This window comes from Symphalangus syndactylus, chromosome 19 (genome assembly GCF_028878055.3).
Source record: "Symphalangus syndactylus isolate Jambi chromosome 19, NHGRI_mSymSyn1-v2.1_pri, whole genome shotgun sequence".
NCBI lineage: Eukaryota > Metazoa > Chordata > Mammalia > Primates > Hylobatidae > Symphalangus > Symphalangus syndactylus.
The window spans coordinates 18,508,855-18,533,800 of record NC_072434.2 but is presented as its reverse complement, the minus strand read 5'-3'; the positions used below and the strand labels follow the sequence as shown (position 1 = coordinate 18,533,800).

Below are 24,946 nucleotides of genomic sequence, written 5' to 3'. Positions count from 1 at the left end.
ATTCCCTGATTCAAAGCTGGTGCTCAATAAATTATTGGTCAGTAAGTGAACGAATGAACCTGGATCTAGAATAAAAGGGACATGCTTTTTCTAGAAGCTTGGCAATTTAAGACAAGGAGAAATATAAGGCAGTGGGTAGAGGGGAATGCAGGATCAGAGGAGAGATTTTTTTTTTTTTCTTTTCAGGATAAGAAAGGCTTAAGCATGTCCATATGCTGAAGAGTAAGACCAAGGAGAGCGAGATCATGAATAGGAGGGAGTTGGGACCCAGGCATATGGGGTGGAGCTGCCTCTGATATCTTTGAGAGGAAGGCTGTACAAAAGCAGAGGCATTTGTAGACTGGTAAAGAGACTAGATGTTGAGAGGACTGGTTGCTGCCTGGTAGTCTCTAAGCAATCTGCTGAGAGAGAAAGGCTCAAGATGAGGTTAAAGGCTTAAAGAAAGTGGTTCAGGTTGCTGGGCACGGTGGCTCATGCCTATAATCCCAGAACTTCGGGAGGCTGAGGTGGGTGGATCACCTAAAGTTGGAAGTTCCAGACCAGCCTGACCAACATGGAGAAACCCCGTCTCTACTAAAAATACAAAAATAGCTGGGTGTGGTGGTGCATGCCTGTAATACCAGCTACTCGGGAGGCGAAGGCAGGAGAATCGCTTGAACCAGGGAGGCAGAGGTTGCGGTGAGCCGAGATCGCGCCATTGCACTCCAGGCTGGGCAACAAGAGTGAAACTCCATCTCAAAAAAAAAAAAAGTGGTTAAGGTTAAAATAGAAAGGAATAAGGAATGAGAGTGGTAGCTCCAGAGAGAGGAGAAAGAGAGAAAATTGTCAGCAGAGTTGAAGATACAGCTGGCATTGGATACTCTAATATGTTGTGGCTATGAATAAAAACATCCGAATGTTTTCATCATTTTCTTCTGCAGCACTTGGAAGCCCAGGTGACCTCATGAGGTCAGATTTCCAAGATAGGTACAGTAGAGGCATAAAAGGACAAGAGGGCTCCTGACAAAAGAGGAAGTCCTCAAGGAGGAAAGTGAAGCTCAGCAAAGGCTGTGAATCTTGAAGAAGGGGGAAGAAAGGGACTGGGCTACCTCTAGTCTTACTCCCCTTCCAATCTTTTCTCAAGTAACCCAGCCAGGGTGATGTTTCCAAAGCAAATATCTGCTTCTCCTGCTTAAAATCAACTAACATGTAGGACATGGGATTTTTTGACTTTGGTTTTTAAACATCTGTATTCTCAGAGCCTAGAACCATGCCTGGCACTTGTGCTCATAAAATTTTTGGCAGATGAATTAATGCGTGACTTTCTCTAACTCTTAAAGTCCAATTTCCTAAGGAAACTCTGAATTCTCTCACAATCAGCCCTTGCTTTTCACTCTAGCCTCAGAGAACAAGGACTTTGTCTTGTGCATCCCTGCATCTCCCAAACTGCACCCACCACATAGTATTCAATAAATATGTATTGAATGAATAGCCTCCCACATTCCAATGTAAACTTCATACTTGAGCTTACAAAAGTCCCTACGGTTCCTAAAATGCACAATATTCTCACCTAAGGGCCCTTCCACATGGTTTCCTGGAAAGGGCCTCCTACCTCCAATCCCCACCTCTACCCGCTTCCCTTTATGCAGCTGTCTCTCTACATGGTAGGCAGAATAATGGTCTCCCAAAGGAGGAAATGTCCACTTCCTAATCCCTGGAATCTATGGGTGCACTATTTTACTTGGCAAAAGGATTTTACCGATGTGATTAAGTTAAGGCCCTTGGGAGTGGAAGATTAGCCTGGATTATCCAGGTGGGCCCAATCTAATTACGTCAGTCCTTAAAAGCTGGGAACCTTTCCTAGCTGAAGTCAGAGAGAGATGTGATGATGCAAAACTGGTCAGAAAAATGCAACATTGCTGGCTTGAAAGTTGAAGCATGGATGTCCTGAGCCAGAGGGAGTGAATGGCCTCTAGAAACTGGAAAGGTCAAAAAACAGATTCTGCCCTAGAGCCTCCAGGAAGGAACATGACCCTGCAGGTACTTGATTTTAGCCCAGTGAACCCCATGTTGGGCTTTTGATCTGCAGAACTGTAGGATAATAAATTTGTGTTCCTTTAATCCATTAAATTTGTGGTCATTTGTTACAGCAGCAATAACAAACTAATACATCCTACAACAAATTCTCTGCAAAGTTTCCCTAGAGTGCCTCCTAAGAGTGTCTAGACACACCCAATAGCTACTTGGATTATAACACCGATCACTGGTGTTATAATTGCTTGTCCACTTTTTTCTGAATTGCGGAGGGGACAGAAGAGGAGGGCAACGGACTGTAAGCTCCTTAAAGACGAGGAATCTCCATTATTTTTACCTTTGAATTTCTAGGCCTAATTCATTGCCTTATTCGAAGCTGGTGCTCAATAAATTCTTGGTCAATAAGTGAATGGATGAAAACCTGGATCTAGTTTACAGGAAGACAGAGTGACTGAGCCAGAAAATGAAAAGCTTGAGAGTCTAAGATTTCAGTGGTGACTGGGTGTGATGGCTCATGCCTGTAACCCTGGCACTGTGGGAGGCCTAGGCTGGTGGATTGCTTGAGTCCAAGAGTTCAAGACCAGCCTGGGCAATATGGCAAAACCTCATCTCTACAAAAAACACACAAAAAATTAGCTGGGCATGGTGGTGTGTATCTGTACTCTCAGCTACCCAGGAGGCTGAGGTGGGAGGATCACCTGAGTCCAGGAGGTTGAGGCTGCAGTGAGCCATGATGGTACAACTGCATGCCAGCCTGGGCAACAGAGTGAGGTCCTATCTTAAAAAAAAAAAAAAAGATTTCAGTGGTAATAATAAGTAGATTACTGCTCAAGGAGCAAATGGCTGAAATCAATGGAAGGAGATGATGATAGTATCTGTTTATCTGTGCTATATTCTCTCATCGCTCTGCTCTAGGCTAGGACTAATCTGTAATAGAACTCCAAACTAATATTTTGAAAGACAGTATTTATAACAATTTTATTTTAAAATCCTTCAATAGGCTTTCTTCAAAAATATTCAAATCTTTGAAAGATGAATGGATGTTAGAGATGGGGTGGGGTGCTCTGTAAATATTTTATGGATAGATTGACTTCTTCAATCCTTTGACTCTTACTGGCTTTGAAATCAGTCCTACTTCTTCCCTACACCTTTTCAATGATCCATGACATTTGAGGGCTGCGTTGTTTAGGGAGTATTTTTTCCAGTATCTGAGCTCTTGATGCTGTGTAAGATTCTTGGGCTCAGCCAGGCATGGTGGCTCATGCCTATAATTCCAACACTTTGTGAGGCTGAAGCGGGAGGATCCCTTGAGCTAAGGGAGTTCAAAAGTAGCCTGGGCAACATACCAAGACCCCATCTCTACGAAAACATTTTTTAAAAAAATTCACCAGGCATGGTGGTACATGCCTGTAGTCCCAGCTACTCTGGAGGCAGGGGTGAGAGAATCACCTGAGCCAGGAGATTGAGGTCACAGTAAGCTATGATTGCAACACTGTCTCAAAACAAACAAACAAACAAAAACAACCTGTACTATACATCTTCTTAGTACCTTGTGACGGTGTCAGCTCCAAAGACTGTATGCACTATACCGTGACGATAGAAGACTGGGCCCCAGATTAGGTAGCTACGACTTGGTGTTGGTTTGGGGAACTCTGGGAAGGAAGGGTCCACAACTTTCCCCCTCTGTGCCTAGCTCACTGCTGTAGGAACAGTGGGTAATCAGATTGATGGTGATTTTTTTCAAAGGCAGTAAGTCTGATGAGAAGGAGGGTAAAAAACATCCCTTTAAAAATTATTATAGCAGGGATCAACAAAATGAAAAGGCAACACACAGAATGGGAGAAAATATTTGCAAACCATATATCTGATTAGGGATTAACATATAAAATATATAAGGAACTCATACAACTCAATAGCAAAGCAAAACAAAACAAAAACAAATAACCAGAATTTTTTTGAATGCGCAAAGGACCTGAATCAACATTTTCCCAAAGAAGACATACAAATGACCCACAGGTATATGAAAAGGTGCTCGACATCATTAATCATCAGAGAAGTGTAAGGCAAAACCATAACGAGATATCACCTCACACCTAGTAGTGTGGCTACTCTCAAAAAGTCAAAAGATTACAAGTGATGTCAAGGGTGTGGAGAAAAGGGATCCTTGCACACTTTTGGTGGGAATGTAAACTGGTACAGCCATATGGAAAACAGTATGGAGGTTCCTTTAAAATATTAAAAATAGAACTACTGTAAGAACCAGCAATCCCACTTCTGGGAATATATCCAAAGGAAATGAAATCAGTATGTTAAAGAGAGATCTGTGCCTCCATGTTCACTGCAGCATTATTCACAATAGACAAGATGTGGAATCAGCAGAAGTATCTGTCTACAGGTGACTGGATAAAGAAAATGGGGGCCGGGTGTGGTGGCTCATGCCTGTAATCCCAGCACTTTGGGAGGCCCAGGTGGGCAGATCACCTGAGGTCAGGAGTTCACGACCAGCCTGGCCAAAATGATGACGAAACCCTGTCTCATTAAAAATGCAAAAATTAGCTGGGCATGGTGGTGGGCACCTGTAGTCCCAGTTGCTTGGGAAGCTGAGGCAGGAAAATCACTTGAAACCAGGAGGCAGAGGATGAGGTTGCAGTGAGCTGAGACCATGCCAGTGCACTCCAGCCTGGGCAACAAGAGTGAAACTCTGTCTAAAGAAAAAAAGAAAGAAAGAAAGAAAATGTGATACATAAGGAAATCTTGCCATTTGCAACAACATGGACAAATCTGGAGGACTTTATGCTAAGTGAAATAAGCTAGAAACAGAAAGACATATACTACATTATTTCACTTATATGTGGAATCCAAAAAAGTTAAACTCATAGAAACAGCAGAATGGTTACCATGGGGCTGGCAGGTGAGGGAAACGAATAGATCTTGATCAAAGAGTACAAATTTTCAGTTGTAAGATGAATAAATTTTGGGGATCTAACATACAGTACAGTGACTATAGTTATTAATAATGTATGGTGTACTTGAAATTTGCTAAGAGTGTAATCTCAAGTGTTCTCACCACACACACACACACACACATGCACACATTTTAAAAATAGTGGGAGAAATTAAAGTTAAGAACTAGGAGAATCACCAAATATATAGAATCTGTGAGTTTAGCCTGCCCTCTAGTGGGAAAGTTGAGTTCAACAGTCTGCATAAAGAAGCTTCAAGAAGCACTCCAGGAAGATTTTATGCTAAAGTACAAGATGGCACTTGTGGTGTTTTTGATGCAACATAAATGAAGCAAACAGATTCATTTCATGCTGTCTTGGGTGGACTTTGCAATGTTAACAAGCCAATCTTTCAATAGCTCACCATTGCCTGTAGGATAAAATTGTTTGCCTTAGCCTGACAGAAGTGTAGTCTCCAATGTGACCTTACCCCTCTCTATCTCCTTCTGCTCCAACAAGATTAAGTTATTCCCCATTCTCTAAATACACCTTGCAGTCCCCACATTCCTTCCAGATTTCCTGTTTTTCTCCCTACTGTGCCTAGCTCACTGCTGTGGAAGCAGCGGGTAATCAGTAAGCAAGTTTTTGATTGATTAATCCCATCCAGTTTATTTAATTTTAAACAGCAGGTTTTATTATCCCGGAAGAAAGGGAGTATGATGTAACAAAGCCTTGGGGAGGAAAAAACTTGAAGACCCTTAATCTATTCTTGCCCTTTTAAGGAGGCCTGGATAGACACCATTTCCCTTCCTTAAAACTTAAGTGGTATAATTTATTTCCACATCTCATTCATAGAAATAGTGCTAGCAGTTTTTCTTTATCTAACACAGTGGGTGCTGAAAAAAATATGTCTAAATAAATAAATGTCTGTGTTTTGCTCATTACAATTTCTTCAGTACACCTCTAACAGCTACTTGTTTAAACTGAATTATGATCATGCAGTTTCCCTGCTGAAAACTCAAGGGCCCAGCCACCCTTATTTTATAAACCCTGCTTTCCTGTCCATCTTCATCTGCCGCCACTCCACTTTATGTTGAAATTGTTTGTTTCTGTGTGTGTCTTCTTTCCTAGACTGTTAGCAGGACCCATGTCCTATTCATCTCAGACTCTAGGGCTAGCGCAGAGCCTAACCTGTAATAGACGATCAGTAAATGTTTGTTGAATTAAATCACTCCATTCTGGCACATTTTGAGTCTGTTCCTTCTAATCTTATTCACAAAAGTAGCAGAATGGTAAAACTTTAGACTTACAAGTTATCTTGAGGCTGTCTAATCAATTTCCCTTATTTTATAAATGTGGAAACCCAGGCCTGCTCAGGATCACACAGTTTGTTGGTCTTTGTTCTATAAGAATCAGACAATTGTAGGAAAGAAAAATTTCTCCAATTGACGCTGAGCTATTTTGTTGTTCATTGTGTTCAGAAGCCACTCGTTCCCAGAAACTAAACTAAATTCCCTTATCAGTATTTGAAATTTCATAATCTTGTGTTCCACACCCCATGTGTCAGGGTTGATGAAATTGATTTTAGGTTGCTGGGCGCAGTGGCTCATGCCTGTAATCTCAGCACTTTGGGAGGCCGAGGCGGGCGGATCACCTGAGGTAAGGAGTTCGAAACCAGCCTGGCTAACATGGTGAAACCCCGTTTCTACTAAAAATATAAAAAATTAGCCAGGCGTAGTGGCTCGCGCCTATAATCCCAGCTACTCGGGAGGCTGAGGCAGGAGAATTGCTTGAACCGAAAAAGTGGAGATTGCAGTGAGCCGAGGTCGCGTCATTGTACTCCAGCTTAGACAACCAGAGCAAGACTCCGTCTCAAAGGAAAAAAAAAAAGAAGAAATTGATTTTAGGAAAAACTAAGCTGATCTGGGGATTTGTATTCTTAATACTCTATGTTGCTCCCACTGGTGCACACTGCTTTGGGAGGATTCATCTTGTGAGACTGTCTTGAAAACTGCAACTTGAGGCCGGTGCGGTGGTTCACACCTGTAATCCCAGCACTTTGGGAGGCAGAGGCAGGCGGATCACCTGAGGTCGAGAGTTTGAGACCAGCCTGGCCAACATGGTGAAACCCCATCTCTACTAAAAAAAAAATTCAAAAATATTAGCCGGGCGTAGTGGCAGGCGCCTGTAATCCCAGCTACTCGGGAGGCTGAGGCAGGAGAATTGCTTGAACTTGGGAGGCAGAGGTTGCAGTGAGCCGAGATCCTGCCACTCCGCTCCAGCCTGGGCGACAGAGTAAGACTCCGACTCAAAAAAATAAAGAAAAGAAAAGAAAACTGCAACTTGCCTGAAAGGGGAGGAAAGGCAAAATTCAATCTAAATTTAAATTAAAGGTCTAAACTCCTTTTCCCGCAATCTTAATTCAGACCTTTCCACAATCACGTCTATTTTCTTACAGTATTAGCTCCTCTGTGCATGAATCAAAAGTGTCTTTCCTTCTTTTGTGCTAAGGAATGCTTATCTAACAACTACATCATCTGATGAATAGAAATGTATTTTTCATTAATGGGAGAGATGTTGTAATCTAGTTTGGTAGAATAATTAAAATTAAGAGATCTTATCAGGGAAGTGATAAATAGAAGGCAGAAGTATAATAAAAAGAGGTTGCTTCCTGGCACAGCTGCAAAGATTGAAAGAAAAAAAAAGAAGAAAGGAAGGAAAGAAGGAAGGAAGGAAGGAAGGAAGGAGAGAGGTTGTAACCCCATGTCTAAATTTTGAATATTCATCTTGGTTGCCCATTTTTCTGTCATTTACTACCATTAATTTCCTTTTAGAAAAAAAAAAATTTCCTTTTAGAGAGTTTAGTAAATACTGGTAACTTATCAAACACGAAACAGCTGAAGAACACATGTTTTAAGTGAATGGAACAAAAACAAAAGCAAAGGAAAATATTTGTTTTGCTTTATCTTGCTAAAACAAAAAAACAAAAAAACACCTTTAATTCTAATTAAAACCTAAATGTAGCTACTTAAAAGGAAGCAGGCCGGGCACGGTGGCTCACGCCTATAATCCCAGCAGGCGGATCATGGTGGTCAAGAATCAAGGTGGGCGGATCATGAGGTTAAGAAATCGAGACCGTCCTGGCCAACATGATGAAACTCCGTCTTTTCCAAAAATACAAAAATTAGCTGGGCGTGGTGGCGCGCGCCTGTAGTCTCAGCTACTCGGGAGGCTGAGGCAGGAGAATCACTTGAACCCGGGAGGCGGAGGTTGCAGTGAGCCGAGATCACGCTTCTGCACTCCAGCCTGGCGACAGAGTAAGACACCATCTCAAACTGAAAAAAAAAAAAAAAAAAAAAAAAAAAAGGTGGCAACCTATATGAAACAAACAGAAACAGGTTTGCTACGGAGCGCCCGGATAGCTCAGTCGGTAGAGCATCAGACTTTTAATCTGAGGGTCCAGGGTTCAAGTCCCTGTTCGGGCGTTTGTAGTTTTCGTTACTTTAAGCTAGTAAATATTACCCCATCAAGTTCCAAGTGTAGACGTTGTAAACCCTTACATTTCAATTTGAACTCAAATCATTTTTCACTGGTTTCAGAATATGCTAGATAGACATGTTTTCAGGGAGGGAAAAAAAATGACTGAAAAGTCATCTAATTTCTTGGCGAGTATCGAAGTCTGGCGCGGTGGTTTCCCAGAAAAATATTTGTTTTTTGATGGCTCATAATTGAGAAAGGAAGAAAAAAACTTAAAAGCAAGCATCTTGTGCTGTCACCACAAAAAAAAGTATGTGAGGTAATGCATACCCTCATCAGTTTGAATTAATCATTCAACAATATATACGTATTTCAGAACATTGTGTTGTACACCATAATGTATACAATTTGTATTTGTCCATTAAGGAAAAAAAAAAAAGGCGCCCGAACAGGGACTTGAACCCTGGACCCTCAGATTAAAAGTCTGATGCTCTACCGACTGAGCTATCCGGGCTCCCATAAACACTCACTTCTTCTGCTATTTCTTACATAAGAATAAGGACCCTTGAGTGATTGCATCATCCACGCTGTGAGACTGCTTTAACGCCAAGGAAGTTCGTGATTCGTGCGTAAAATGAAAAACAGAAGGCCCAAATTCTGCGCCTTTCACCAGCATCACCAGCTAATTCAGAATTGCGAGATATTTACGCACCTAGTAAGCATGATTAGGTAGGCTTTTTTTATTTGTAATTAAATAGGTTCAGGATTAAAAGAATGGCGAGGTTTCACTTTTGAAGTGCTGTAATAACCTTCGATCTATTTTACCATTGATAACAGGATGGGCATCAGTGCTAAAACCTATCCAATAATAGAAAAAAATGAATCTGTCTAAGAGACTATGAATATGCTGTTCTGAAGCTATCGGGTTGCACTGTGCGGTATAAAGTGAGAGAAAGGAAGGATGGTGAGGTTATCCAGTAGGTCCCCTGAAAGCATCCAAGTTGGTTTTTTTTTTTTTTTTTTTTTTTTGAGACGGAGTCTCCCTCTGTCGCCCAGGCTGGCTTGCAATGGCACGATCTCTCGGCTTACTGCAACCTCCGCCTCCCGGGTTCAAGCAATTCTCCTGCCTCAGCCTCCCGAGTAGCTGGGATTACAGGCGCCTGCCACCATGCCCAGCTAATTTTTGTATTTTTAGTAGAGACGGGGTTTCATCTTGTTGGCCAATCTGGTCTCGAATTCCTAACCTCCGGTGATTCGCCCGGCGAATCCAAGTAATTTTAAGGGGCGCAAACTCTGGAGGAGTTCACCAACAGCGACCTTGGGGACAGAAGCCCTACTAAGCTAGAGAGACAGGAGAACTGAACATGGCATTGAAGAGAGATTGTTTTGATCTTGGCATTGGAGGTTCTTCCCTTCCGTAGCCATAAGTAATTTGAGCACTGCCCTTTGCTATGGAGCTGGTGTTGAGAATGACCACGGTACAGCTTTGAGAGTGGGACATTAAAGGTCCTTGTTAGCTGATGTTACTTCACCTTAATTCCATCCTTAACTTCTTTCGGGGTGATTGCTCTGGTGCAGCAATTCCACTTTTAGGAATTTGTCCTGAAGAAATAATCAGGGGTGACCGGGTGCGGTGGCTCACGCCTGTAATCTCAGCACTTTGGGAGGCCCAGGCGGGCGGATCACGAGGTCAGGGGTTCGAGACCAGCATGATCGATGTGGTGAAACCCCGTCTCTACTAAAAAATACAAAAAAGTTAGCCAGGCGTGGTGGCGCACTCCTGTAATCCCATCTACTCAGGAGGCTGAGTCAGGAGAATTGCTTGAAGCTGGGAGGCAGAGGTTGCAGTGAGCCGAGATCATGCCACTGCACTCCAGCCTGGGCGACAGGGCGAGACTCTGTCTCAAAAAAAACAAAAAAAGAAGAAGAAGAAGAAGAATCATGGGTGTACAAAAAGATCTGACTACAGGAGAGATCATCATGGCATTTTAATCAGAAACGAGAAAAATAGCTACATAAATTATGGTACGGCCTTAATTATTATGCAGCCATTAATCATGTTTCGGAAGAATAGGATTTGGGAAAAAATATAAAACATTTTTAAGTTAGGAAACGTTTCAAATCAATAGTGTTTTGTTTTGTATTTTCAAGAAAAGGGTGCATATATGTGCACTGAAAAACAAAGGATAAAAAAGACAACAAACAAACAAAAGATACATGCTTATACAAAACCCGGGTTCTGAAGTTAGGTGCCCTGTTTTTGAATCCTGACTACCATTGTGTAACCTTGAGCAAGCTATTTCTCTGTGTGTCAGGACAATAGGATGACTGTGAGATTTAAATAATATAGTATATAGACATTGTTTGCAATAGTGTCTGACATGTAATAAGCATTCATGGAGGCACATAAAGATTTAACCGCAAAGATGTAACAAGAACAGACCCTATGAATCCTGCTCTTTCAACCTTCTCTGACACCATTTACCTTTCTACAAAGAATTAACATATTTGATTGAAGTGGAACGAGATGTATAAAGCTGATTTTTAAGGCTGGGCACGGTATTCCAGCACTTTGGGAGGCTGAGATGGGAGGACTGCTTGAGGCCAGGAGTTTGAGAGCAGCCTAGACAACATAGCGATACCTGCCCCCTCCTGCCGCCACCCTCCCCCCACATAATCAATCAATAAACTGGGCGTGGTGGCGCCTGGCTGTGATTCCTGCTACTGGGGAGGCTGAGGTGGGAGGATCGCTCTTGCCCAGGAGTTCAAGATCAGCTTGGGCAACATGGTGAAACTCCCTTTCTACAAAAAAATACAAAAATTAAAAATTAGCTGGGCATGGTGGCGTGAGCCTATAGTTCCAGCTACTTAGGAGGCTGAGATGGGAGAATCGCTTGGGCCCAGGAGGTGGAGACTGCAGTGAGCCAGGATGGAGCCACTGTGCTCCAGTCAGGGCACTGTATGTTGGATCTGCATGTTACAACATGCACAAAAATAAATTCTGAATACATTAATGCCCTAAGTGTGAAAAGCAAATCTTTCTAGCTGGCCCTTTGGACCCTTAAAAAAAGAAAAGCAAATCTTTGGAACTTTTACAAGAAAATATATGAGAGTATCCTTATGACCCAGAGATGGGGAAGAATCTCTTATATAATAAATTTTTTTTTTTTTTTTTGAGACGGAGTCTTGCTCTGTCTCCCAGGCTGGAGTGCAGTGGCGCAATCTCGGCTCACTGCAAGCTCCGCCTCCCAGGTTCACGCCATTCTCCTGCCTCGGCCTCCCGAGTAGCTGGGACTACAGGCGCCCGCCACCACGCCCGGCTAATTTTTTCTATTTTTAGTAGAGACGGGTTTTCACCGTGTTAGCTAGGATGGTCTCTATCTCCTGACCTCGTGATCCTCCCGCCTCGGCCTCCCAAAGTGCTGGGATTACAGGTGTGAGCCACCACGCCCAGCCATATAATAAATTTTTAAAAAGCACAAAACATAAGAAAATTAACAAATTTTATTTCATTAAAAATTGTTAATCAAAGACAATGTTTAAAAAGTGAAAAGCTACATATGTGAAATCATTATTTATAACACATATAACCAAGAAGGATTAATATCCAGATTATATGGAAAACTCCCACAAATCAATAAGTAAAAGACAAGCCTGCTGTGGTGGCTCACGCCTATTATCCCAGCACTTTGGGAGGCCGAGGCGGGTGGATCACTTGAGGTCAGGAGATTGAGACCATCCTGGCTAACACAGTGAAACCCCGTCTTTACTAAAAATACAAAAAATTAGCCAGGCATGGTGGCGGGCACCTGTAGTACCAGCTACTTGGGAGGCTGAGGCAGGAGAATTGCTCGAACCCGGGAGGCGAAGGTTGCAGTGAGCCGAGATTGTGCCACTGCACTCCAGCCTGGGTGACAGAGTGACACTCTGTCTCAAAAAAAAAAAAAAGTAAAAGACAATCCAATAGAAAAATGGGCAAAAGGTCTGATTAGGCAATTCATATATAGGAACCTTAAGTCAGCCGGGTGTGGTGGCTCACACCTGTAATTCTAGCACTTTGGGAGGCCGAGGCAGGCAGATCACAAGGTCAGGAGATTGAGACCATCCTGGCTAACATGGTGAAACCCCGTCTCTACTAAAAATACAAAAAATTAGCCAGGCGTCATGGCAGGTGCCTGTGGTCTCAGCTGCTCAGGAGGCTGAGGCGGGAGAATGGTGTGAATTCAGGAGGTGGAGTTTGCAGTGAGCCGAGATCCCGCCACTGCACTCCAGCCTGGGTGACAGAGCGAGACTCTGTCTCAAAAAAAAAAAAAAAAAAAAGGAACCTTAAGTCGATAAATATGAAAAAGTGCTCAACCTTACTAATAATCACGGACCTATAAAACAAACCACCATGAGAAACCATTTTGCATCTATCAGATTGTTTTTTATAATTTGAAAATGCCAAGTACTGGCAAACATATGCAGCAAGATAATTCTTTTTTTGAGACAGAGTCTCACTCTGTCCCCAGGCTGGAGTGCAGTGGCGGGATCTCAGCTCACTGCAACCTCCGCCTCCCGGGTTCAAGTGATTCTCTTGCCTCAGCCTCCCGAGTAGCTGGGACCACAGGCGCGTGCCACCATGCCCAGCTTATTTTTGTATTTTTAGTAGAGACAGGGTTTCACCGTGTTGGCCAGGCTGGTCTCAAACTCCTGACCTCAGGTGATCCGCCCGCCTCGGCCTCCCAAAGTGCTGGGATTACAGGCATGAACCACTGCGCCCGGCCAAGGTAATTCTTACATACATCTGTCAGGAGTGTGTATTTTTCTACGATCACTTTGGAGAGCACTTTGGCATGGTCTAATAGGGTGGACAACATACATAGTCTGTGACTCAATAATTTCCTCTAGAGTACACATGGAGATAAGCATGAGAATGATAACAGCATTGTTTGCAACGGCAAACAATTGAATAATGCCTAAGTATTTATTAAAGGAGGAGATGAATAAAAATTGTGGTGCATCCATTACTATTATGGGCTGAATGTGTCCCTCTCAAACTTCATGTTGAACACCACCCCCAGTACTTCAGAATGGGAAGGTATTTGGAGACAGGGCCTTTAAAGAGGTGATCAAGGTAAAATGAGGTCACATGGATGGGCCCAATATGATTAGTGTCCTCATAAGAAAAGGAGATTAGGATACAGACAATGGGCAACCACACGAGGACACAGGGAAAAGACAGGCTGCACTCCAGCTTGGCAACAGAGGGGAACTCCACCTCAAAAACAAAACAAAACAAAACAAAACAAAACAAAACAAAGCAAAACAACCACACACAAAAAATTAGCTGGGCATGCTGGTGGGTGCCACCTGTAGGATTACAAGGTTACACCTGTAATCCTAACACTTTGGGAGGCCAAGTGGGGAGGATCACTTGAGGCCAGCAGTTCAAGACCAGATTGGGCAACATAGTAAGACCCTGTGTCTATTTAAAAAAAAAAAAATTAGAAGATGAGCAGTTACTCACAAATCAGTGTCAACCATGATAGGAAAAACTCTCTTCTTCACCATGGCCTAGTCAACATATTTATCAAGCCAAGGAAAGGGGGCATCAGGAGCAACCTAACTTGCTAACAACTTGATCTTCAACTTCTAGCTTCCAGAACTATGAGAAAATAAATTTATGTTTAAGCCATTCAGTGGTATTTTGTTATGGCAACTCTAGAAAACTAATACAATTACTATACAACAATTCATTATACATTTATACAATTCAGTATATTACTATAGAACAACGTTACAACATTAAAAATGAATTAACCAGGGCCAGGTACAGTGGCTCACACCTGTCATGCCAGCACTTTGGGAGGCTGAGGCGGGCGGATCACGAGGTCAAGAGTTTGAGACCAGCCTGGCCAACATGGTGAAACCCTGTCTCTACTAAGAATACAAAATTTAGCCGGGCGTGGTGGCGCGTGCCTGTAATCCCATCTACTCCGGAGGCTGAGGCAGGAGAATCGCTTGAACCCTGGAGGTGGAGATTGCAGTGAGCCAAGATTGTGCCACTGCACTCCAGACTGGGTGACGGAGCAAGACTCTGTCTTGAACAACAACAACAAAACTAAATGAACCATAACTACACGGTTTAACAGCACTGAACTTCACAATGCTGAGCAAAAATGTAAGTTGCAGTAGACCACATATAGTTTGATGCCATTTATAAAAATTTTAAAAGCATAAACACATTTTTAAGGAACATATACACATATAAACTCTAAAAGTCTAAAGAAATGCATGGCAGGGGTAAATACCAAACTCAAGATAGTGGTTCCCAGAGGATGAAGAAAGGAGATACCATAGAGGTGACTACAGGGAACTTCTTTGTATGTCTATTGTTCTTAGGAAGAGGAATGGGAAAAGGGAGATCATATTCTTTTTTTTTTTTTTGAGACGGAGTCTCACTCTGTTGCCCAGGGTGGAGTGCAATGGCGCCATCTCAGCTCACTGCAACCTCCGCCTCCAGGGTTCAAGCGATTCTCCTACCTCAGCCTCCCGAGTAGCTGGGATTACAGGCATTCGCCACCACACCCAGCTAATTGTTTTGTATTTTTAGTAGAGATGGGGTTTTGCCATGTTGGGCAGGCTGGTCTTGAACTCCCGATCCCAGGTGATCCGTCCCCCTCAGCATCCCAAAGTGCTGGGATTACAGGTGTGAGCCACTGCGCCCAGCTGGGAGATCACATTCTTTATACCTTTTGATATGGATAAAGTCATTAATTATATTTTTTTTCAGAAAGGCTATGACCAATAATACTGACTTTTAATTTTTTTAAAACTAGAAGGGCCATAAGAAATGGCTGAATTCAGCCATTTTATTTTACAGATCAGGGAACTGAAGACCGGAAACCTGTGTAACTTCTTCTGGTTTCCAGAAATAGCTAGACTAGAACCCAGATTTCCTGTCTTTTTAATCGCATCAATGGTTTGTGAGCATAGTTCTTAAAGAAGGAAGTGGTGATCTCTCAGTCAGTTGAGTTTTTAAGCCAATTTCCAATTTCATTTCTTTCTTTCATTTCTTTTTTTTTTCTTTTTTTTTTTTGAGATGGAGTCTTCCTCTGTCGCCCACGCTGGAGCGTAGTGGCACACGCCTGTAATCCCAGCGACTTGGGAGGCTGAGGCAGGAGAATCGTTTGAATCCGGGAGGCGGAGAATGCAGTGAGCTGAGACCGTCCCACTGCACTCCAGCCTGGCAACAGAAGGGAACTCCGTCTCAAAAACAAAACAAAACAACCACACACACAGAATTAGCTGGGCGTGCTGGCGGGTGCCACCTGTAGGATGATAAGATTACACCTGTAATCCTAACACTTTGGGAGGCCAAGGTGTGGGGGAGGATCACTTGAGGCCAGGAGTTCAAGACCAGACTGGGCAACATAGTAAGACCCTGTGTCTATTTTTTAAAAAAAATTAGATGATGAGCAATTACTCACAAATCAGTGTCAACCATGATGGGAAAAACTATATTCTTCACCATGGCCAGGTCAACATATTAATCAAATTTTTTTTTTTTTTTATTGATTGACTGAGATAGAGTCTGGCTCCATCACCCAGGCTAGAGTGCAATGGAGCAATCTCGGCTCACTGCAATCTCCTCCTCCCGGTTCAAGCGATTCTCCTCCCTCAGCCTCCCGAGTAGCTGGGATTACAGGCGCCTACCACTGCACCCGGCTAATCTTTTTTGTATCTTTAGTAGAGACAGTGTTTTACCATGTTGGCCAGGCTGGTCTCAAACTCCTGACCTCACGTGATCCACCTGCCTCGGCCTCCCAAAGTGCTGGGATTATAGGCATAAGCCACTGCGCCGGGCCCTCGAAGTTTTAAATGAAGGCAAATTAAAGATGTTGGTCAATATTTTGCCCAAATTGAAAAGGCTCATCTCTCTTAACCTAGAGGAGGAGGTTAACTGCAGCTCATCAATCATTGCACTTACCACATTCTTTTTACCTGGACAGTCTGACTCCTCCACTAGACAGATTTCAGGTCTTGTTTTGGAATCCTCTAGATTGGTGCTTGGCACACAGTAGGATGCTCAGCTAATTATTATTTTTTTTTTTTTGTAGAGATGGGATTCTCACTTTCTTGCCCAGGCTGGTCTTCAACTCCTGGGCTTAAACGATCCTCCCATCTTGGCCTCCCAAAGGGTTGGGATTACAGGTGTGACCCACTGCACCTGGCCTCAGCAAATACTTGTTGATCTCACAGAAACTGAATTGCATGAACAGATCATATTCCAAGACTCCAGGAGACATTAGGAAAGGATCCAAACTAATCAGATGCTATTTAAAAGTTACAAAAAAAAAAAAATACTGTTGAAAGTTTTAAAAAATACTAATTGCACAAAAGGACAGGGGAAATAGTTGACAGTGGTTCACCTAAAAAAGCACCCTTGACTTTTTTTTTTTTTTTTGAGTGAGGTGGTTGCAGATTTCTATGAAAAAGAAGTTAATTCTTCAGCTCCTTAATGGAACCCTGGATCTCCCAGCTATGCAGGAGGTTATGCTAGAAGTAGAACAAAGTAGAATGTACAAACTTAAGGAAGGTTACTGCCTTATGTTCTTTTGCATGGGTCTATATCTAGCATTGGGAGCCACGTTTTGTTGTTGCTTATTGGGAGAGATAAGAATGGTATTAAACGAATAACTAAAAAAAATACGGGGTAAATGCTAAAAGACAGGTGCAAAGAACACTGAGATGGAGCTTTCTTGGGTTACACAACCAGTTTTAATGTTTCGTAATATAGAAGAGCTCTCAACAAACCTCTCAGGCAGGCTGTCTTCAAATGACATTACTTCCCCCAAATACCTAATTTCATTTATTTCAGAACGACTCTAAATGTTAGAGGATTTTCTGAGCTTAAATATACTGCCTTGTAATTTCTATTGGTTTTAGTTCTGCACTTTGGAGAAGAGAATAAGGCTCCGTTATTTCCAATATTACACTATTCAGTTATTTGAAGACACCTTCCAGTTTCTATGCTCAACCCTTTCCCTCTTTTTTTTTTTTTTTTTTTGAGATGGAGTTTCACTCTTGTCGCCCAGGCTGGAGTGCAATGGCGCTATCTCGGCTCACTGCAACCTCCGCCTCCCGGGTTCAAGCGATTCTCCTGCCTCGGCCTCCTGAGTAGCTGGGATTACAGGCGACCGCCATCACGCCCGGCTAATTTTTTGTATTTTAGTAGAGACGGGGGTTTCGCCATGCTGGGCAGGATGGTCTCGAACGGCTGACCTCAGGTTTTCCGCCCGCCTCGGCCTCCCAAAGTGCTGGGATTACAGGGGTGAGCCACTGCGCCCGCCCTCGTTTATATGCAGGTTAAAAATTCCCTTGAGCCTTCAACTATTTTTTTCTTTTTTTTTGAGGAGTTTCACTCTTGTTGCCCAGGCTGGAATGGCGCTATCTCGGCTCACTGCAACCTCCGCCTCCCAGGTTCAAACGATTCTCCTTGGTAGCTGAGATTACAGGCATGTGCCACCACACCCGACTAATTTTGTATTTTTAGTAGAAACAGGGTTTCACCATATTGGTCAGGCTGGTCTCGAACTCCTGACCTCAGGTGATCCGCCTGCCTTAGGCCTCCCAAAGTGCAGGGATTACAGGCGTGAGCCACAGCGGCTGGTGCCTTCAACTATTTCTTATTTGACATGGCTTCAAGCTTCCTTGCCACCCTAGTGCCGCCATCGCTCCGTTTCCCCTCCCTGCCATCCTTGGGGAGTAAGGGTGAGTACTGGGGAATGGCAGAGGAAGCGTAGTTTTTCCGAAGAGCTGAAGGCAGACTGTGATTATGACCTTAGCTCTTCCCCTTCTCTGTTTTCTGATCTCCTAATACACGTCTGCAAATATCACAAGACCCTGCAAGTCCCTCACATATTATCTCTTTAAATCCGACGACTTTCAACCGTCCGGGCCCCACGACTCTCTCCCCGGACTAGGATCTACTCTATGGTAGTGAGCTCAGCCTTTCTAGCTCTCTAGTCCTCCCATTGCTCCATCTATGGTTTCCGGAGGCCTCACCGGAAGCCCTCGTGTGAGGCCGTGTGGGAGGCCGGAAGTTGCGGCTTCGTTACTCGCCATTTCAAAATGCTGCCGAGGCCCTAGGACCTGTGACTGCCACCCCTCCCCCCACCCGGGCTCGGCGGGGGAGCGACTCATGGAGCTGCCGTAAGGTGTGGCTCTTGGCCTTCGTCGGCGGAGTGCCGGGAGCGGGAGCTGGAGAGTGAGGAGCAGGCAGCCGTACCGCCAATTGTGCGGGTAGCGGGCGGGAGGAGCTTGAGAGGTGGGTCGGGCGGCGTGAGGATGGCCGCGCCAGGCGGAAGAAGGGCTCGGGGGGAGGGGAAGAGTTGTGGGATGAGGGCTCGCGGAAGATAAAAGTGGAGGTGGGGTGACGCGATGTAACTTTGGCCAACAGGTGACAAACCTAAAGTCGACGTAGTTGGATTGAGTTTAAGTGGACACAACATTTGAGGACCCTTGAGGCAATTTGGAGAAAAGAGGTGGGAGAGAGGGAGGCGGAGAGAATGACATTGACGTGTCTTCAGTTTTTAAGTTAGTTTTTAGGGCTGCAGACAGTCTACCTTAGAGGCACTTGAGTGCTTGTTCGAAAATGCTTATTTTGGCTTGGCGCGGTGGCTCACGCCTGTAATCCTAGCACTTTGGGAGGCCGAGGTGGGTGGATCTACCTGAGGTCAGGAGTTCGAGACCAACCTGGCCAACCTGGTGAAACCCCGTCTGTATTACAAATACAAAAATATTAGATGTGTGTGGTGGCGCATGCCTGTCATCCCACCTACTCGGGAGGCTGAGGCAGGAGAATCACTTGAACCGTGGGCGGGGGTTGCAGTGAGTCGAGATCGCACCACTGCACTCCAGCTTGGGCTACAGAGGGAGATTCCGTCTCAAAAAAAAAAAAGAAAGAAAATGTTCGTTTTGGGGCCACACTGAAACCTACAGACAGTATCGAGATGGGGCTCAGAGAAATACATTTTAATGAGCACACCTTCCAGTGATTTTTGTATACCTTAAAGCTTGAAAACCACAGGTTTTTTTTTGTTGTGTTTTTGTTTTGTTTTGTTTTGTTTTTGTTTTTTTGAGTGGAGTTTCGCTCTTTTTGCCCAGGCTGGAGTGCAGTGGCGCGATCTTGGCTTACTGCAACTTCTGCCTCACGGGTTCAAGTGATTCTTCTGCCTCAGCCTCCCGGGTCGCTGGGATTACAGGTGTGCACCACCACGCCTGGCTAATTTTGTGTTTTATTAGAGATGGGGTTTCACCAGGTTGGCCAGGCTGTTCTCGAACTCCAGACCTCAGGTGATCCGCCCACCTCGGCCTCCGAAAGTGTTGGGATTACAGGCGTGAGCCACCGTGCCTGGCCGAAAACCACAGTTTAAAAGCGACACCCGGAGAAAATGCTGCAGCTCTGTGGTGTTGGCACGTGGAACTATTATCTGTCGAAGATACTTGAAACCTCTTGGTGTTAAGTATTACTATATCTCAGTTTAGATTTAGTCTTCTCTCTCCTCATACTTTTTCTTTTTTAAATAGATGGGATTTCGGCCAGGCCCAGTGGCTCACACCTTTAATCCCAGCACTTTGGGAGGCCAAGGGGGCAGGATTGCTTGAGTCTAGGAGTTCGACACCAGCCTAGGCAACAAACTGAGCCCCATCTCTGCAAAAAATAAAAAAATCAGTGTCATAGAGCGAGCTTCTAGTCCCAGCTACCCAAGAGACTGAGGTGGGAGGATCGCTTGATCTCAGGAGGTAAAGGCTGCAGCAAGCCGGGATGGAGCTACTGCCCTCTAGCTTAGGCGACAGCGCTAGAGCCTGTCTCAAAAAAAGAGATGAGGTCTCACTGTGTGCTCAGGCTGGAGTGCAGTGGCTATTCACAGGTGTGATCATCGCACACTACAGCCTGAAACTCTTGGACTCTAGGGATTCTCCTGCCTCAGCCCTCCAGAATAGCTGGGACTACAAGCACAGGCCACCGGCCGCAGTTGGTTTTTCTATAACAACTGTAGAATAACGATTCTATAACAATCGTTAATCTTTAATTAAAGATTTAATTTTCCCTTTAATCTTCCCACTTTAATCTTCCCTGCCGCCCCAGGTCCTGTAGAACACCTGCATTCTGGATTTGACTGATTAACTGCTTGCTCTCCATTTTCCCTAGTAACTTGCAGTTAGTAGGTAGGTCTAGATTTGGATTATTTATCTTTTGGTCAGAAATACTTAACAGGTGGTGTGCTGGTTTCTTGTTGCTTCATAATCAAGTAGTATATGGTGTGTGAATGACCCTCTTTTAGTGATAAGGTTGGGGATGGTGGAATGGTCAGCCTACTCCACGTGTTTTCTTTCCACCCCAATCTTTCACTCAGATGGCTTTAGCATCCCCTACCCCTGCCACTGGAGTAAAGTGATATGATCTTGGCACACTGCAACCTCTGCCTTCTGGGTTCAAGTGATTCTTCTGCCTCAGCCACGCAAGTAGCTGGATTACAGGCGTTGTGCCACCACACCCAGCTAATTTTTGTATTTTCAGTAGAGAGGGATTTTCCCTATGTTGGCCAGGCTGGTCTTGAACTCCTGGCCTCAATCTGCCTGCCTTGGCCTCCCAAAGTGCTAGGATTACAGGTGTGAGCCACTGCTCCCGGCCTGGAATCTCTTGATGACTGTTGAAGAGGTGACATTTAACCTGAGACTTGAAGGTTTAGGATGAATCAGTTTTGTACAGAACTCACAGTGCTCCAAATGAAGGAACAATTTGTGCAAAGGTCCTGTTTGAGAAACTAAAAGATCAGGGTGACTGAGGCTCAAGATATGACTAAACAGTGCAAGATAAGACTGAAAATGTGCTGGGGGGGGATAGACCATGTGTTTATCTTTACAGCAGTAGCAAGCTGTTGAGCAGGGCCTGACACTACAGGATTTTTTTTTCTTTTTAAAATGCTTTTGGCAGGCTAGGCCAAGGTGGGCGGCTCATGTGGTTGGGAGTTCGAGACCAGCCTGACCAACGTAGAGAAACCCCGTCTCTACTAAAAATATAAAGTTAGCTGGGCGTGATGGCGCATGCCTGTAATCCCAGCTACTCGGGAGGCTGAGGCAGGAGAATTGTTTGAACCCAGGAGGTGGATCGCGCCATTGCACTCCAACCTGGGCAACAAGAGCGAAACTCCGTCTCAAAAAACTATGTATATAAAAAAGAAAAATACAGGCCGGGCGCGGTGGCTCACGCTTGTAATCCCAGCACTTTGGGAGGCCGAGGCGGGCGGATCACAAGGTCAGGAGATCGAGACCACGGTGAAAACCCCGTCTCTACTAAAAATACAAAAAAAAATTAGCCGGGCGTAGTGGCGGGGGCCTGTAGTCCCAGCTACTCGGAGAGGCTGAGGCAGGAGAATGGCGTGAACCCGGGAGGCGGAGCTTACAGTGAGCCGAGATTGCGCCACTGCACTCCAGCCTGGGTGACAGAGCGAGACTCCATCTCAAAAAAAAAAAAAAAAAAAAAGAAAAATACAGTGGTTGAAATAAAAAACATTGGCCCGGCATGGTGGCTCATGCCTGTAATCCCAGCACTTTGGGAGGCTGAGAAGGATTGCTTTAGCTCGGAATTTAAGACTAGCCTGGGGAACATAAAAAAAACTAGCTGGATTAGGTGGTACATGCCTTTAGTCCCAGCTACTCCAGAGGCTAAGGTGGGAGGCTTGCTTGAGCTGGGGAGGTTGAGGTTGCAGTAAGCCATGATCACAGCATTGCAGTCCAGCCTGGGCGACAGAGTGAGACCCTGTCTCAAAACATCTGTATCCATTGTGTTGTTTATTCCATCTGTAATGTAATGGAATCACAGATGGAATAAATAACAGAATGGATACAATTGAGGAATGAATTAGAATTCTAGAAGGAGAAAATCTAGAAAAATGAAAGAGAAAAATATAAACAAAAAACTAAGAGATAAGAAAGAACTACCATTTCAGGCCTGGCGCGGTGGCTCACGCCTGTAATCCCAGCACTTTGGGAGGCCGAGGCGGGCAGATCACCAGGTCAGGAGATCGAGACCATCCTGGCTAACACGGTGAAACCCCGTCTCTACTAAAAATACAAAAAATTAGCTGGCCGAGGTGGCGGGCACCTGTAGTCCCAGCTACGCGGGAGGCTGAGGCAGAAGAATGGCATGAACCCTGGGGGTCGGAGCCTGCGGTGAGCCGAGATCGCGCCACTGCACTCCAGCCTAGGCGACACAGCGAGACTCCGTCTCAAAAAAAAAAAAAAGATTAGGTATAGAGGTACTGACATCTGAGTAATATAAATCTTCGAGAAAAATAAAGAGGAAGTGTTTGAAGAAATAATGGAGTAACTCCTTTATAATAAAAAGATGAAATACCTCAGATTCAAAGGTCTCACAGTGCTAAGGATGAGAGATAAGGAAACTCACTCTTGGACACATTATAGTCAAATTTAAGAATATCAAAGCAAAATAAAATTTGTAGGGGCCTCAGAAAAGATCACATACAAAGGAGCAAAACTGAATTGACTTCAGAGTTTTCAACAGCATCACTGAATGCAAGAAGCAAGTGTTTTCACAGTATTAAAAGGCAAACTAAAATTCTATAGTCAACCACATAAATAGGAGGGAATGATAAAAATATTCTTAGGTATATGAGGTCTTGGAACTTTGTACACAAAAGACCTGCACTGAGAACAGTGCCGGATGAAGTAGTGAGAAACTCAAACCTGAGAACCGTTACAATAGATACATGAAGTAAAGATTATCTGATTCCTTGGTCTTGTTTATTGTTTTAAAGGCTAAGGCAAAAAAAAAAAAAAAAAAAAGAAAAGACAAAAAACATATCTAAGAGTTTAATGTCCATATTATATTATGCTAAAGTTCTTTTTTTCTTTTGAGACGGAGTCTTGCTCTGTCGCCCAGGCTGGAGTGCAATGGCATGATCTCGGCTCACTGCACCCTCCACCTCACAGGTTCAAGCAATTCTCTTGCCTCAGTCTCCCGAGTAGCTGAGATTACAGGCGCACGCCACCATGCTCAGCTAATTTTTTGTATTTTTTTTTTTTAGTAGAGATGGGGTTTCACCATGCTGACCAGGCTGGTTTTGAACTCCTGATCTTGAGATCTGCCCACCTTGGCCTCCCAAAGTGTTGGGATTACAGGCGTGAGCCACCATGCCCAGCCTTTTCTTTCTTTCTTTTTCTTTTTTTTTTGGACAGGGTCTTGTCTGTCACCTAGGCTGGAGTGCAGTGACGTAATCATGACTCACTGCGGCCTCAGCTCCCCAGGCTCAAGTGATCCTCCCATCTCAGCCTCCTGAGTAGCTGGGACCACAGGTGTGCTCCACCATGCGGGGCTAATTTTTATATTTTTTGTAGAGGTGAAGTTTGGCCGTGTTGCCCAGGGTGGTCTTGAACTCCTGGACTCAAGCGATCCGCCTGCCTCAGCCTCCCAAAGTGCTGGGATTACAAGCATGAGCCACCACACCCAGTCTAAAATTCTTATTAGCAGGGAGACATACAGGTTTTTAAAAAGGTAGTGACATATCAAAAAGAAACATAGAATAAGACAAAATGTTAAATTATAAGATAATGGAAACAGATCCATATATATCAATTACACTAAGTGAACTAAACTTACCAGTTAAAGGTAAAAATTGACAAATCAGATTAAAAAGAACCCCAAAGTCTAGCTACCTCTTACAGGCCATACCTCTCAATACTGCCACATTGGGAATATTCAAACCATAGAAGGGAGTAAGAGATTGCTTAAGCCATGTACAGGAACGTTAATATAAGACTGAGCATCCTAAATTTGAAAATCTGAAGTCCTCCAAAATCTGAAACTTCATTTGAACTCTGACATGATGTTCAAAGGAAATGCTCATTGGAGCATTTTGGATTTTGGGTTTTGGACTTTTGCATTAGAGATGCTCAGCTAGTAAGTATAATGCAAATATTTCAAAATCTGAAAAAATCCAGAACGAGAAACACTTCTGGTCCCAAACATTTCCAATAGGGATACTCAGCCTGTAGCACTGTTCATAACAGTAAAAGCCTAAAAACAACTCAAATGTATATCACATACAAGGATATTATACAAAAGTCAAAATAAATGAAAACTGAAAGAAAGTGTGCTACAAGGATGAACCTTGAAAACTTGCTAAGTGAAATAAGCCAGATGTAAAAAGGACAAATATTGTATAATTTTGCCTATGTGAGGTACCTAGAATAGGCAAATTCGTAGAGACAGAAAGTAGAATGGTGGTTACCAGGTGCTAGAGAGGAAGCTAATGGGGGAACTATTTAATGAGTACAGAGTTTCAGTTTGGGATGATGAGGAAGTTCTGGAGATGGATTGTGGTGATGGTTGTGTAACATTAGGAATATACTTAGTGTCACTGAATTGAACACTTACAAATGGATAGAATGAGTTGGGTACAGTGGTTCACGCCTGTATTCCCCGGGCTTTGGGCTTTGGGAGG

At 43.9% G+C, this 24,946-nt stretch overlaps 1 protein-coding gene and 2 non-coding genes across 14 annotated transcripts in view; 2 read left to right on the top strand and 1 right to left on the bottom strand.

Annotated features, from left to right (window-relative positions):
* The first annotated feature begins 8,367 nt into the window (after nucleotides 1–8,367).
* TRNAK-UUU (transfer RNA lysine (anticodon UUU)) lies at nucleotides 8,368–8,440 on the top strand. The gene has a single exon. It is a non-coding gene; the product is annotated as a tRNA-Lys (tRNA).
* Nucleotides 8,441–8,873: 433 nt separating this feature from the next.
* Nucleotides 8,874–8,946, bottom strand: TRNAK-UUU (transfer RNA lysine (anticodon UUU)). Its single transcript has one exon. It is a non-coding gene; the product is annotated as a tRNA-Lys (tRNA).
* An 8,543-nt stretch (nucleotides 8,947–17,489) lies between these two features.
* Nucleotides 17,490–24,946, top strand: part of MDM4 (MDM4 regulator of p53) — a 45,832-nt gene continuing 38,375 nt past the window's right edge. For 4 of the 12 annotated variants that reach the window (XM_055234273.2, XM_055234274.2, XM_055234271.2 and 1 more), the window contains exon 1: nucleotides 18,496–18,634. The gene's annotated coding sequence lies outside the window, so the exon portion shown is untranslated. Of the gene's footprint in view, nucleotides 18,745–20,568; nucleotides 20,649–24,946 lie in introns of all 12 variants that reach the window. The other 8 variants (XM_063613681.1, XM_055234266.2, XM_055234276.2 and 5 more) reach the window with 6 other exon arrangements.